The sequence below is a fragment of the Desmodus rotundus genome, chromosome X, assembly GCF_022682495.2.
Source record: "Desmodus rotundus isolate HL8 chromosome X, HLdesRot8A.1, whole genome shotgun sequence".
NCBI classification, from domain to species: domain Eukaryota; kingdom Metazoa; phylum Chordata; class Mammalia; order Chiroptera; family Phyllostomidae; genus Desmodus; species Desmodus rotundus.
In genome coordinates, this window is record NC_071400.1 from 4,341,852 (window position 1) to 4,354,462 (window position 12,611).

A 12,611-nucleotide genomic window follows, 5' to 3' on the forward strand; every position below is an offset into this window, starting at 1 on the left:
AAGGAGGACAGCTCTTAACGTTCACAAACAAAATAAAATAAATTATAGGTCCAAATTATTAGCTGTAAGAGTTACCTTCTGTTACATGAAAAATATAATTTTCATTATAAGGCAAGTTGATTGGATGTAATTTGTTGTTGAGGTATAAAAGAATAGATGGTGCAGGAGTTCTGCTGGACACTTTACCATGGGCTTAAGATATCTAAGAAATCAGCCACTTTATTAAATGTAAGCAAGATTGAATATACAGGGGATCAACTTCCAAGATAACAGTACAAGGAGCTCTGCTAACCTTTCCAGTGAAACTGGTGAAAACTTTTAAAAAACAACCATTTAAAGCCTCTGGAAATGGTCCTAAGAGCAAGCAGAAAATCAAGAAACATGTATTTAAAAAAATCTATGAAAATGTATTAAGAAAAGTGAGAGTCTGTGGTATTTGAACCAAGCTGCTCTCTCACTTTCCCCTCCTGATACTCAGCAAAGGCCCACTGCCCCATGCACATAGGAGCCAATACTACGTCACCGGCTTTTGAGAAAAGAAAAAGCTTTTATTGCTAAGTCAACTGACAAAAAGATAGCCCTGGCTCATGTGGCTCATTAAATTGAACCCCAGCCTTCGAACCAAATAGCTGCCCATTTGATTCCCAGTCAGGGCACATGCGTGGGTTGCGGGCCAGCTCCCCAGTGGGGGGCACGCAAGAGGCAACCACACATTGATGTTTCTCTGCCTCTCTCCCTCCCTTCCCCTCTGAATAAAATAAATAAATAAAATCTTTAAAAAGAAAAAAAAAAGACAGGAGGCAAGAGTCAAATCTGTTTTCCCAATCCAGAGTTTAGAGCAAGTTTTAAGGACTTTGGTAGAACAGGCTGGTATACAGAAGTGCTGGAAGGGTAGTTTTGATTGGAGATATTTGGAACATGGCTATTTATGTCAAGATATGGTGAAGGGACTTCAGTACCAGAGTTTCCTGTACAACTGACCCTTTGTGTCTGGAAAGGTTCCAGTGTTCAAGGTCTGGTAATGTCCTGGTCCTTCCGTTCCATGGGGAGGGGGGTGAAACTCTGTTTCCAATTGTAACTGGAAGTCAAAGTTCTCTCCTCTGTGCATGATTGGCAGTTTTGGACTATTGTCTCTGAAAAGCAACTCAATATCTTGTTAGAAACAAGATAGGACCAGTTTGAGCTTGTTCTGTGTTTACACTCCCAGCTCAGTGAGGCAGAAACTACTCGAAACTGTAGCAACCAAGAACACAGGAATCCCTCTCCTTCATTTCCCAGCCAGACTGCTTGCTTCCTTGGAAGAGCAGGATCTCAGTGTTTCTCATACTGCCTCGCTACCTGTTGTTGATGCTAAGTCGCAGGCAGGTGAAATAGATAGGAGGGGGACTCCTGAAGTGGTGGAGACCAAGCCCCACTAAGGGAACAGGAGCCTTACTTTGGACATGGCGCACCGAGAGTACTCAGGCTCCTATAGCCCTTCCGCCAGCTCACGAGGCAGTGGTTCCACTCCAGAAGAGGCAAGCCAAGAGGACGTCAAACTACTTTCTCCCCACCAAGAACTCAGCTACTAGAGTGATAATGTCATTCAGAGAAAAGTTTCCCATTGTCCCCACCACTAGCTCGAGAGCCTTGGCACAGAGATTTTGCCATAAAACATTTGGTTCCTAACGATTTCCTAAATTTGCTACAAAGTGAGAAGTTTAAACCTCAGGGTGCTCTCAAGAAGAGTGGAGGTTAGAAAAGAGAATTGGGAGGGTATTTGTGGATCTAATGAAATACAGCTGAGACTGTAGGCCAGGACCTCACAGAAGGGAACTAGGGGTTAGACAGCTTAGAAGGGGCCTGCTATGGTGAGAACAAATATCAAGCACTGACCTCAGAAACCATTCATCAAAGGAGATAAGCTGAGGAGGAGTCTTATAACCAAGGATTTGCAGAAAAAGCCACGTCAACACTGCCCCTGCACAGCAGCTTATATGCTATGGTTGGGGTTGAGCCTCAGAGTCAGCCAGCCTGAGGGTCGATCCCATGCATGAACAGGCCAACAGCAGTCAAGACTCAATTACAACAGGAGGGCCCACATAACCCACACAAGGGTCATTCCTAGAGCATCCAGCTCAGGAGATCCAGGAGACTGCACCACTGGGTCCCAAAGGACATCTACAAATAAGGCCACCCCACAAAGACTGGGAATCATAGCAGATCTATCTAAAACATAGAAAAAATACAAAGAGACAGGCACAATGAGGAGACAAAGAAATGTGCCCCAAATGAAAGAACGGGAGAAATCTCCAGGAAAAAAGCTAAATGAAATGGAAGCAAGCAATCTATCAGATATGGAGTTCAAAGTAATGGTTATAAGGATGCTCAAGGGACTTAGTGAGAACTACAACAGCATGAAAAAGAACATAGAAACCATGAAAAAGAACCAGTCACAAAGGAAGAATGCCATATCTGACATCAAGAATAAACTGGGAGGGAAAAAAAAAGAATAAACCGGGAGGAATAAATAGTAGGTTGGATGAAGCAGAGGATCAAATCAGCAACTTGGAGGCTTAGGTAGAAAAAAAACACCCAATCAGAGCAGTAAAAAGAAAAAGGAATGAAAGGGAATTAGGGTAATTTAAGGGAACTTTGGGACAACACGAAGTGTAACATCTGCATCATAGAGGTACCAAAAGGAAAAGAGAGAGGGCAAGGGATGAAGAACATACAGTCAGTCATACCTTGGTACTCGTCAGTTTCAGAACTCATCAAACTCTGTACTCATTGCATTTTGATGAGAAAAACATGTTTCAGCACTCGGTGCTTGCTTGGGACTTGTTGCACTCACTAGAACTTATGAGATTCACAGTGCTGCCCTGCAAGAGAAAATGGTTCATCATTTGGTACTTGTCAGTTTCGGCACTCATCATGAGTTCTGAAATGAATTGATCGCTTTATTTGAAGAAATAATGACTGAAAACTTCCCTAACATGGTGAAGGAAAAAGATACTCAAGTCCAGAAAACACAGAGAGTCCCAGACAAGATGAACCCAAAGAGGCCCACACCAAGACACATCATAATTAAAACGCTGAAGGTCAAAGACAAAGAGAGAATCTTAAAAGCAGCAAGAGAAAAGTAGTTAGTTATGTACAAGGGAACAGAACAGAGAGCCCAGAAATCAACCCATGCCTATATGCTCAATTAATATTTGACAAGGGAGGCTAGAGCATACCATAAAGACAATCTCTTCAATGTATGGTGCTGGGAAAATTGGACAGGTACATGCAAAAAAATGAAAGTAGACTACTATCTTATACCATACACCAGAATAAATTTAAAGTGGATAAAAGACCTAAACGTAAGTCGCAAAAGCATAAAAATCCTACAAGAAAATATAGGCAGTAAAATTTCGGATATCCTCTCATAGCAAAAATTTTGCTGATATGTCTCTTAGGGCAAGGGAAATAAAGGAAAATATAAACATATGGGATTACATCAAACTAAAAAGCTTTGGCACAACAAAAGAAACCGTCAACAAAACAAAGAATGAACCCACTGAATGGGAAAACATATTCGCCAATGATACATCTTGGTAAGGAGTTAATTTCCAACATATACAAAGAACTTCTAAAACTCAACACCAAGAAAGCAAGCAACCCAATGAAAAAATGGGGAAAGGATCTGAATAGACGCTTCTCCAAAGAGGACATACAGATGGCCAATAGACATTTGAAAAAATGCTCAATGTCACTAATCATTAGAGAAATGCAAATTAAAACTACAATGAGGTATCACCTCACACCTGCCAGAGTGGCCATCATCAACAAATCAACAAACAACAAGTACTGGTGAGATTGTGGAGGAAAGACAACCCTAGATTGTTGCAGCTACTGTGAAAAAGAGTATGGAGTTTCCTCAAACAAATTAAAAATGGAACTGCCTTTTGACCCAGTGATTCCACTTGTGGGAATATATTCTAGGAATGCTGAAACACTAATTTGAGAGAATTTATGCACCTATATGTTCATAGCAGTGCTGTTTATAATAGCCAAAATCTGGAAACAGCCCAAGTGCCCATCAGTAGATGAATGGATAAAAAAGCTGTGGTACATTTACACAATGGAATACTATGTAGCCATAAAAAGGAAGGAAATCTTACCTTTCACAACAGCATGGATGGACCTGGAGACTATTATGCTAAGTGAGATAACCTAGTGAGAGAAAGATATAGCATATGATCTCACTCATATGTGGAATCTAATCAACAAAATAATTTAACAAACAAAATAGAAACAGAAGCACAGATACATAGAACATACTGACAGCTGTCAGAGGGGAGGGGGTTAGGGGCTGGGATCAAAAAGGTGATGGGATTAATGAAAAAATATGTATATATGACACATACACATGGACAGCAATATGGTGACAGCCATAGGGTAAGGAGGTAGAGGAGGTGGAAGTGGGCAAAGGGGGAAATGGAGAGGGAGAGAGACTTTGCTTCAGGCGATGGGTGCACAATGCAGTGTGCAGATGATGTTCTGTTGAGTTGTACACTTTAAACCTGTATGGTTTTGTTAACCAGTGTCACCCCCAAAAAATTCACTTAAAAAAAGAAAAAGAAATAGATTTTTATGAGAAAAAGGCTATGTTACTGGCAAAAGGTTGTGCATATAGATAAATGTAATAGAATTGAGTGTCCAAAAATAAGCCCATACATTTACGGCCAACTGATCTGTGACAGGGGTGCCAAGACCATTTACTGAAGAAAATTATAGTCTTGAAAAAATGGTATTGGCACAACTGCAAGAAAATTAAATTGGGCCCTTTCCTCACACCATATACAAAAATTAACTCCAAATGGTTTAAAAACATAAAGGTAAGAGTAAAACATTTAAAAATCCTTAGAAGAAAACATAAGGATAAACCTTCATGATGTAGTTTTGACAGTGACACAAAAACACAAACAAATGACAATAAATGGATTTAACTGCATCAAAATGAAAAAGTTTTGTGCTTCAGAATAATCCATCAATAAAATGAAAAGATAACCAATGCATGGAGTGGAAGAAAATATTTGAAAATCATGTACCTGACAATGAACTTTTATTTAAAATATGTAAAGAACTCCTACAAATCAATAATAAATACAACCCAATGTGAAAATGGACAATGGATCTGAATAGGTATTTCTCTAAAGAAGACATACAAATGGCCAAAAGCACATGAAAAAATGCTTGGCATCATTAGTCATCAGGGAAATGCAACTCAAAACCACAATGAGATATTACTTTATACCCACAAAGATTGGCTAAAATAAAAAAAGTCAGATAATAAACAAGTGTTGGTAAAGATGTGGAGGAATCAGAAGAACCCTCATACACTGATGGTGTGCAGCCACTTTTTAAGACAGCATGGCTGTTTCTAGTGTGATGAAACAGTTTCTAGTGTGATAGAATTGCCTCATAACTCTGCAATTCTACCCATACATTTATACCCAAGAGAAATGGGAACATGTTCACACTGACACTTAGAGGTGGATATTTATAGAAGCTTTATTTTAAATAGCCAGCAGATGGTAACAACCCATGTACATCAGTAGATGAGTGGATGTAGACCATGCAATGAAATATTATTTAACCATAAAAAGAATGAAGTAATTGATATATGCTACACCATGGATGAGTCTTGAAAGTACTGCGCTAAGTAAAAGAAGCCAGTCACAAATGACCACATACTATGATTCCATTTATTTGAAAATCCAGAAGAGGAGACAGAAAGTAAATTAGTGATTGCTTAGGGTTTGAGGTAAGGATGTGAGGATAGGTGTGTGAATGCTAAAGGTTTCAGAGTACCACTTTTTTTAGTTTTACTTGGGTTTAAAATCACATAACATAAAATGTACCATCTTAACCATTTTTTAGTTTGAACAGACTGTCTCCTCATTCTGCCATAGCAAGCCACATGCATTGGAAATTTTTATTTATTTTATAAAACACAAAGTTTATAATTTTACCCTATTTTAGATAGACAGTACAATATGGTTACCTACAAACCCATTGTTGTGCAGCAGCTCTCTAGAAGATTTTTATCTTGCAAAACTGAAGCTCTATATCCATTAAACAATAATACCGCCATCTTCCTTCCCCCAGTTCCTGGCAACTACCATCGTAGTTTTTGATTCTAAGAGTCTGTTTCCTCATAGAAGTGAATCAGACAGTATTTGTGTGTGTGTGGCTGGCTTATTTCACTTAGCATCATGTCCTTCAGGTTCATCCATGTTGTAGAAAATGTCAGAATTTTCTTCGTTTTTTTAAAAAATTATTTTATTGTTATTCAATTACAGTTGTGTGTATTTTCCCCCACCACTCCCCCCAACTCCAGCCAAAAGAATTTTCTTCCTTTTTAAGGCTGAATATTCATTGTGGTATATATACCGAAATTGTTTTATTTATCCATCCAGTGATGGACACTTGGGTTGCTTCCATGTCTTGGCTATTATATGCTGAAATGAACATAGGTGTACAAATACATCTTTGAGACCCTACTTTCAGTTCTTTGGGGTGTACCCCCAGAAGTGGAATTGATGGATCATATAGTAATTCTATTTTTTATTTTTTTAGGAGACTTCATACTGTTTTCCATGGTGGCTGCACCATTTTACAGTCCAAGCAACAGTGCACAAGGGTTCCAATTTCTCCACATCCTTGCCAGTACTTACATACTGGTTGCTTTTTATAGTGGCCATCCTAATGAGTGTGAGGTGATATCTCATTGTGGATTTAATTTGCATTTCCTTGATGATTAGTGATGTTGAGAATCTTTTCATGTGCTTATTGGTACGTTGTATGTCTTTAATGGAAAAATGTCTATTCACATCTTTTGTCCATTTTTTTAACTGTGTTGTTTTTATGATGTTTCCATAATTCTTTACATATTCTGGCTATTAAACCCTTTTCAAATATATGTTTTGCAACTATTTTCTCTGATTGTCTACATTGCCTTTTCACTCTGTTGATTGTGTCCTTTGATGCTCCGAAGTTTTTAAGTTTAATGTAGTTATCTATTTTTCACTTCTGTTGCCTGTGCTTCTGGCGTCAGGTCCAAGAAATCATTGCCAAAACCAGTGTCATGAAGCTTTCCCCCTGTTTTCTTCTAAGAAATTTATAGTGTTAGCGCTTACATTTATGTCCATTTTGAGCTCATTTTTGTATATGTCATAAACTAAGTGTTCAAATGTATTCTTTTCTGTGTGAATATCCAGTTTGCCCAATACCATTTAATGAAAAAACTGCCTTTTCCCCATTGAATGGTCTTGGCACCCTTGTGGAAAATGATTTGACCATATATATGATGGTGAACTGAAGGACTTTTTATTGTATTCCATTGCTCTGTCTGTCTGTCTTCATGTCAGTACCACACTGTTTTCATTGCTGTACCTTTGTAATAGGTTTTGAAATATGGAAGTATGAGACCTCCAAGTTTGTTTTTGGTCAAGATTACTTCGGCCATTCAGGGTACCTTGAAATTCCATATGAATTTTAAGGGATATTTTTCTATTTCTGCAAAAATCACCATTGGGATTTTAATAGGGATTGAAATAAATCTGTAGGTCATTTTGGGTAGTATTAACATCTTCACAATATTAAGTCTTTCAATCAATATACATGTGCGGTTTCCTTTTGAAGTGATGAAATGCTGTAAAATCGACTGGTGAAGGTTGCACATATCTGTAAATATACCAAAGCCTCTCTTACTGAATACTTTAAATGGATTAATTGTATAGTATGTTACTTATATCTCAATAAAGCTTTTTGTAAAAACAACCCCACCACCAACAACAATTGAATATACAGTGTCCATACCAACATCTGCACCTACTGCTTTTAGGTATGTCAAGACATGGTGACAGCCCTGGCACATGCGGCTCAGTGGTTGGGCGTTGTCCGCAAAGCAAAAGGTCGCTGGTTTGATTCTGGTCAGGGCATGTGCCTGGGTCGCAGGTTCGGTCCACAGTCTGGGCGCATGTGGGAGGCAACCGGTCAATGTTTCTTTTGCACATTGATGTTTCTTTGCCCCTCTTTCTCTCTCCCTTCCCCTCTCTCTAAAAAAATGAATAAATAAAATCTTTAAAAAAGACACGGTGACAGTTTGGTGTACTGTAGATGATCTCTGAATATTTTATTTGCTACCTAACTTTCCGAATAAAGATGGTTTTATTATTATAGTTTGTATCATCTATCCTCACAAAATATATTTTTTATAATACATTTTTTGCAAAGTATTATTTCTGCCTAACATCAGGGAACTAAAATGTAAAAAATTTGTGAGATGTTTTAAAAGAATCTTTAAAAAAAATAAGATTCTTTGGCTGAGAAGTAGCAGAGCTAAGACTTGAACATAGGTGTCTGACTACAGTGTCTGTGTTCTTTCCACTATACCACGCCACGCAGAATGGGTCATTAATTTTATAAACTGTTTGAAGTCAGGGACTATTTATATATCACTGTATCACAATCAATGCCTGGCCTATAGCAAGTACTTCATAAATATTTATTGGACTTGTAAACTGATTTGTAATTTACAAAGTACATTGCATTTATTGTCTTATTTAATCTTTATTATGACCAGAAAGTATTATCCCTACTTCACAGATGTTAAAATTGAAGTTCAGAATGATGTCACCAACCTGGCAACATAGGTAATTCCTGACTTCACTCCCCCTCACAAGAACAGCTAATATCTATTCAAGAATAAGACTCCACTGAGAGAATCCTAGAACATGGGGGTGAGGCTGAAGCACCCACCTGCACCTCTGAGACCAAGACACACTGCGTTAGAAGGGTAAGAAGCATCTACGTTTTCACGGCTTCACTCCTCCCCCAGGGCAGTGCAACACCACACATCGCCTCTGGTTCCTCCAGTGGGCAAAGAGAACCTGGGGGTGGGGGGGTGGGAGCAAGCAGTTTCCCCCAGCCTTTGTGGGTTGCTTTGTGGGAACCTCCACTCTGATCTTGCACCACGGGGATTGCAAGGGGATCTACAGGACCCAGCCACTGAGAATCTGACTTTGACAGCTTGCAACAACTAGCACGTGGATCTTGGCAATCCACGTGCTGGCTGTAGCAGTTCCACCAGCAGCTATACTCATCTACAGAACCAAAACAGTGGACGTACTCTGACCATGGAACTTGGTGGGGTGCAGATACACCTGATTTTCCATCACTGGAGACTGGTTTGGTCGTGCCCAGGCAAAGTGCTCAGTCATAGCACCACCTGCTGTAGAGAATGCTTTTCAGTCCATTTGACCAGATGTGCTGGTGACAACTAGAAGCTGTTTGGCCTAGTGGCGTTTAAGCTGAGAGGTATGTGGGCAAAACTGATTACCCAAAGCAAAGCCATCACTGGGCATGGAGGCTTCCTTGATATATACAGATAGGGTGATTAATTGATTGCCAAGGCCGAGGGTCAATCCTAGCCCCTCCCAACTGGAAAGCATGTTTGGGAAATTGAAAGTAGCCTGGAGTATCCCTCCTCCCCTTCCAGGCAAGGGGACTGAGACATAGCCCCAGCTGCTGTGAAGAGAGTCTCCTGGCCCCATCTGATAAGTGCTGGAGAGAACTCCTACGCAGCCCAGTGGCACTTGAGCCAAGAGAAGGGCAGATAGAGCATATAGAGAAGGGTTCATAGAGCAAAACCAATGGGCCTGTGTAGCCAAAGCCCAGGGAACGTGGTGTGCAGGTTGGCCTGAATTAAAACAACAAAGAGCTTTACCGGTTTTTGGAACTGCTTGTCCTGCTGTGACCAGACAGGGCAGTCTAATTAATGGCCCTTGCTCAATGCTAAATACAGTTGTCAGCCTGTCCAACCAGGGGACCTAATTAGAACACGTAGTAAGCCGTGTAGCCCACTCAACTGGTCATATGAACATAGCGCTTGAACAGAGAGCACAGCCAGTTGTTTCCCCAAACAAGAGCAACACCAGTGATCTCATCTGACCAGAGAATTCAGTGAATACTCAGGCCTGATTCAGGCCTCAAAATAACAAGCTGTCACAGTCTCTGGGCTCTGGCTGGCTGTCCTGCCAGGGCAGGGAAGTTAATTAATAGCCCCATTTATTACTGAATATAATGTCCAGTTTTGAACATCCGGTAAGCCTGACCGGAGGTGATTACATCTTATGTCTATCTTATATTTGATACAGTCTATTTTAAGCTGATAACAGGTTAACTTCAACCACATACAGAAACTGTGCACTTTTAAGTCTCCTCTCCCCACATTTTATGTTACCAATATCACATTTTACATCTTTTTACTTTGCACATCCAATTAACAAATTATTATAACTATAGTTAATTTTAACACTATTTGACTTTAAACTTTTATACTAGAAATAAAAAGTGATTTATGCACCACCATTATAGTATTAGAGTATTCTGAATTTGACTATATATTTAACTTTACTAGTAAGTTTTATACTTCTATATGTTTTCATATTGTTACTTAGTGTTCTTTCATTCCAACTTGAAGAACTCACTTTGTATTTCTTGTAAGGCAGGTCTGCCTGTGATGAGCTCCCTCAGCTTTAATCTGGGAATGTCTTCATCTCTCCTTTATTTCTGAAGGCCAGTTTTGTGGTACTGGTGGCAGAACCACAGACAGACAGGGCTTTAGCTGAGCCCACGGGGTGATGGAGCTGTTTCCAAGTTTGTAGCTGGACCATGGTTGGTGAGTCAGCCGCTTGGGGTGGACCCCAAAATGGCCCCCACTGGTCTTGGGCTCCACCGAAGTTTCACAGTCTCCTATCTGGATCCCAAAGTTCCCACAGAGCACTTTTGTTCATGAATAACTGTCAAATTATTGTTGCTAAGGGGAGATACAAGCAGAGCACCTCCTATTTTACCATATTGTTGATACCACCTGGCCCATGCCTTTTGTTTCTTTTCATAGTTTTTGTTGAAAATGGGACATTTTAAATAATACAGTGTGGCAACTCTGGAAATCAGATTCCTTCCTCTCCCCAGGGTTTATTGTAGTTAAGTTATTTAATCATTTCTTTTTGTAAGGTTTTACTTATTAATTTTTAGAGAGATGGGAAGGGAGGGAGAAAGTGGGAGATGTGTGAGAGATACCGGAACACCTACCAGTTGCCTTTCACACATCCCCAACTGGGGACCTGGCCCACAACCCAGGCATGTGCCCTGACCTTTTGGTTTGCAGGCTGGTAACTCAATCCACTGAGCCACACCATCCAGGGTGAGTTATTTAATGACTTCTGCAGTAATTCCATAAAGTCTGTATTCTTTGTGATGTGTGATCACTGAGGTGTCTGCTTGGAATAGCTAAGTTATCAGCTAATGGTTCAACAAAGAATTTCAATGGCATGAACCCATAAATTTCCGACCTTTAGCCAAGGGAGTTTGTGTGCACATTGAGACACACTTTTGACAGTGTAGAAGGCATTTGGTAACATTGCCTTAGCCTTAACTTTATGATGCATAGATCCTTAAAGTCAGCAAGGTGAAAGATTAGGGCCTTTTTAGGTCTTTACTGAGCACATACACAGCCGTGCACACGTACATGTCCTTCTAGATACCCAGGGATATTTTGGAGCTTTTCAGTGTCCCCTGTGGACATGTAGCTGCAAGCTTTTCCTTATAAGTTTTTGGTCAGCTTCTTGTTTGCCGCAAGTGTTGTTATGACCTAAGATAGCTGTTATGTTAAACAGCTGCCTCTAATTGTTTTTGATAAACATCCCTGCTTGGAGGGATCTGTTTACCATGCCCGAGCTCTAAGTCATGTCAAAGGAAGACAAGCCCTGTGATTCAAGTTTTCCAAGAAAGTGACAGACAGGTCAGATAGTGATGGGACTTTGGAGAAGCTCCAAATTCGTTCCTTTCCCTCTGTTGGCTTCTGAGTTGCTGGTTCTCGTGGCTACTGTGATTGTGAGGCTGTTGGCTTTCAGGGCTGCTGTGGAAATGGGAGGGAAGATGGGAGAAAGGGGAAATTAAAATGCACGACATTTTCTGTTCTAACCGTGGTTTGGCCAATAAAACTTGTTGGTTTTGTGTGTGTGTTTTGGTTTTTGTTTTTGTTTTAGAGTTCAACACTCCTTGGATAAGTGCAAGTCTTTGCTTAAATTCCAGAATACTACAAAAGTTGATTTTAACAATTTTTGTTATTGTTTACATTACTTTTATTAACGAGCAGATTTTTAGAGGTCTTTTCTCTACAATTTGTGTTGCCATCACTCATAGCTAGCATTGATTTAAAGTCATGTAAATATCAAAAGATTTCATGGCATAAAGGTGATTACATAAAGTTTTAGACATTTGGAGAATTATTGCTATACACGGTTTTTATTATTTTTAATCTCTACCATGAAAAAAGTACTTTCCAAAAAAACCCCAAAACTAGTATTAATGTTGACTGAAACACAAAGTCAATTATAGACAGATTTTTATAAAAATTACATCTAGATAATAAGTGACCCACAAAAAATCATTTTAACCCAATTTATCATCATTTAGGTAAAGTCAGGGCTATAATAACTGGTATAAAGTCAAATGGTTTTTATTATTTGACTATGATCAGCTAAAATTGACTGCAGGCTTCTATGACTATGTCA

General features: G+C 39.5%; 1 protein-coding gene across 6 annotated transcripts in view; it reads left to right on the forward strand.

The window, feature by feature from the left end:
- The window catches only part of ZC3H12B (zinc finger CCCH-type containing 12B), an 83,082-nt gene that overhangs the window by 47,237 nt on the left and 23,234 nt on the right, over nt 1-12,611 (forward strand). For 5 of the 6 annotated variants that reach the window (XM_053917529.2, XM_053917532.2, XM_053917534.2 and 2 more), the window contains one exon: nt 8,638-8,827. The exons of the other annotated variant lie outside the window; for it this stretch is intronic. The gene's annotated coding sequence lies outside the window, so the exon portion shown is untranslated. The remainder of the gene's footprint in view (nt 1-8,637; nt 8,828-12,611) is intronic. 6 annotated transcript variants of the gene reach the window in all.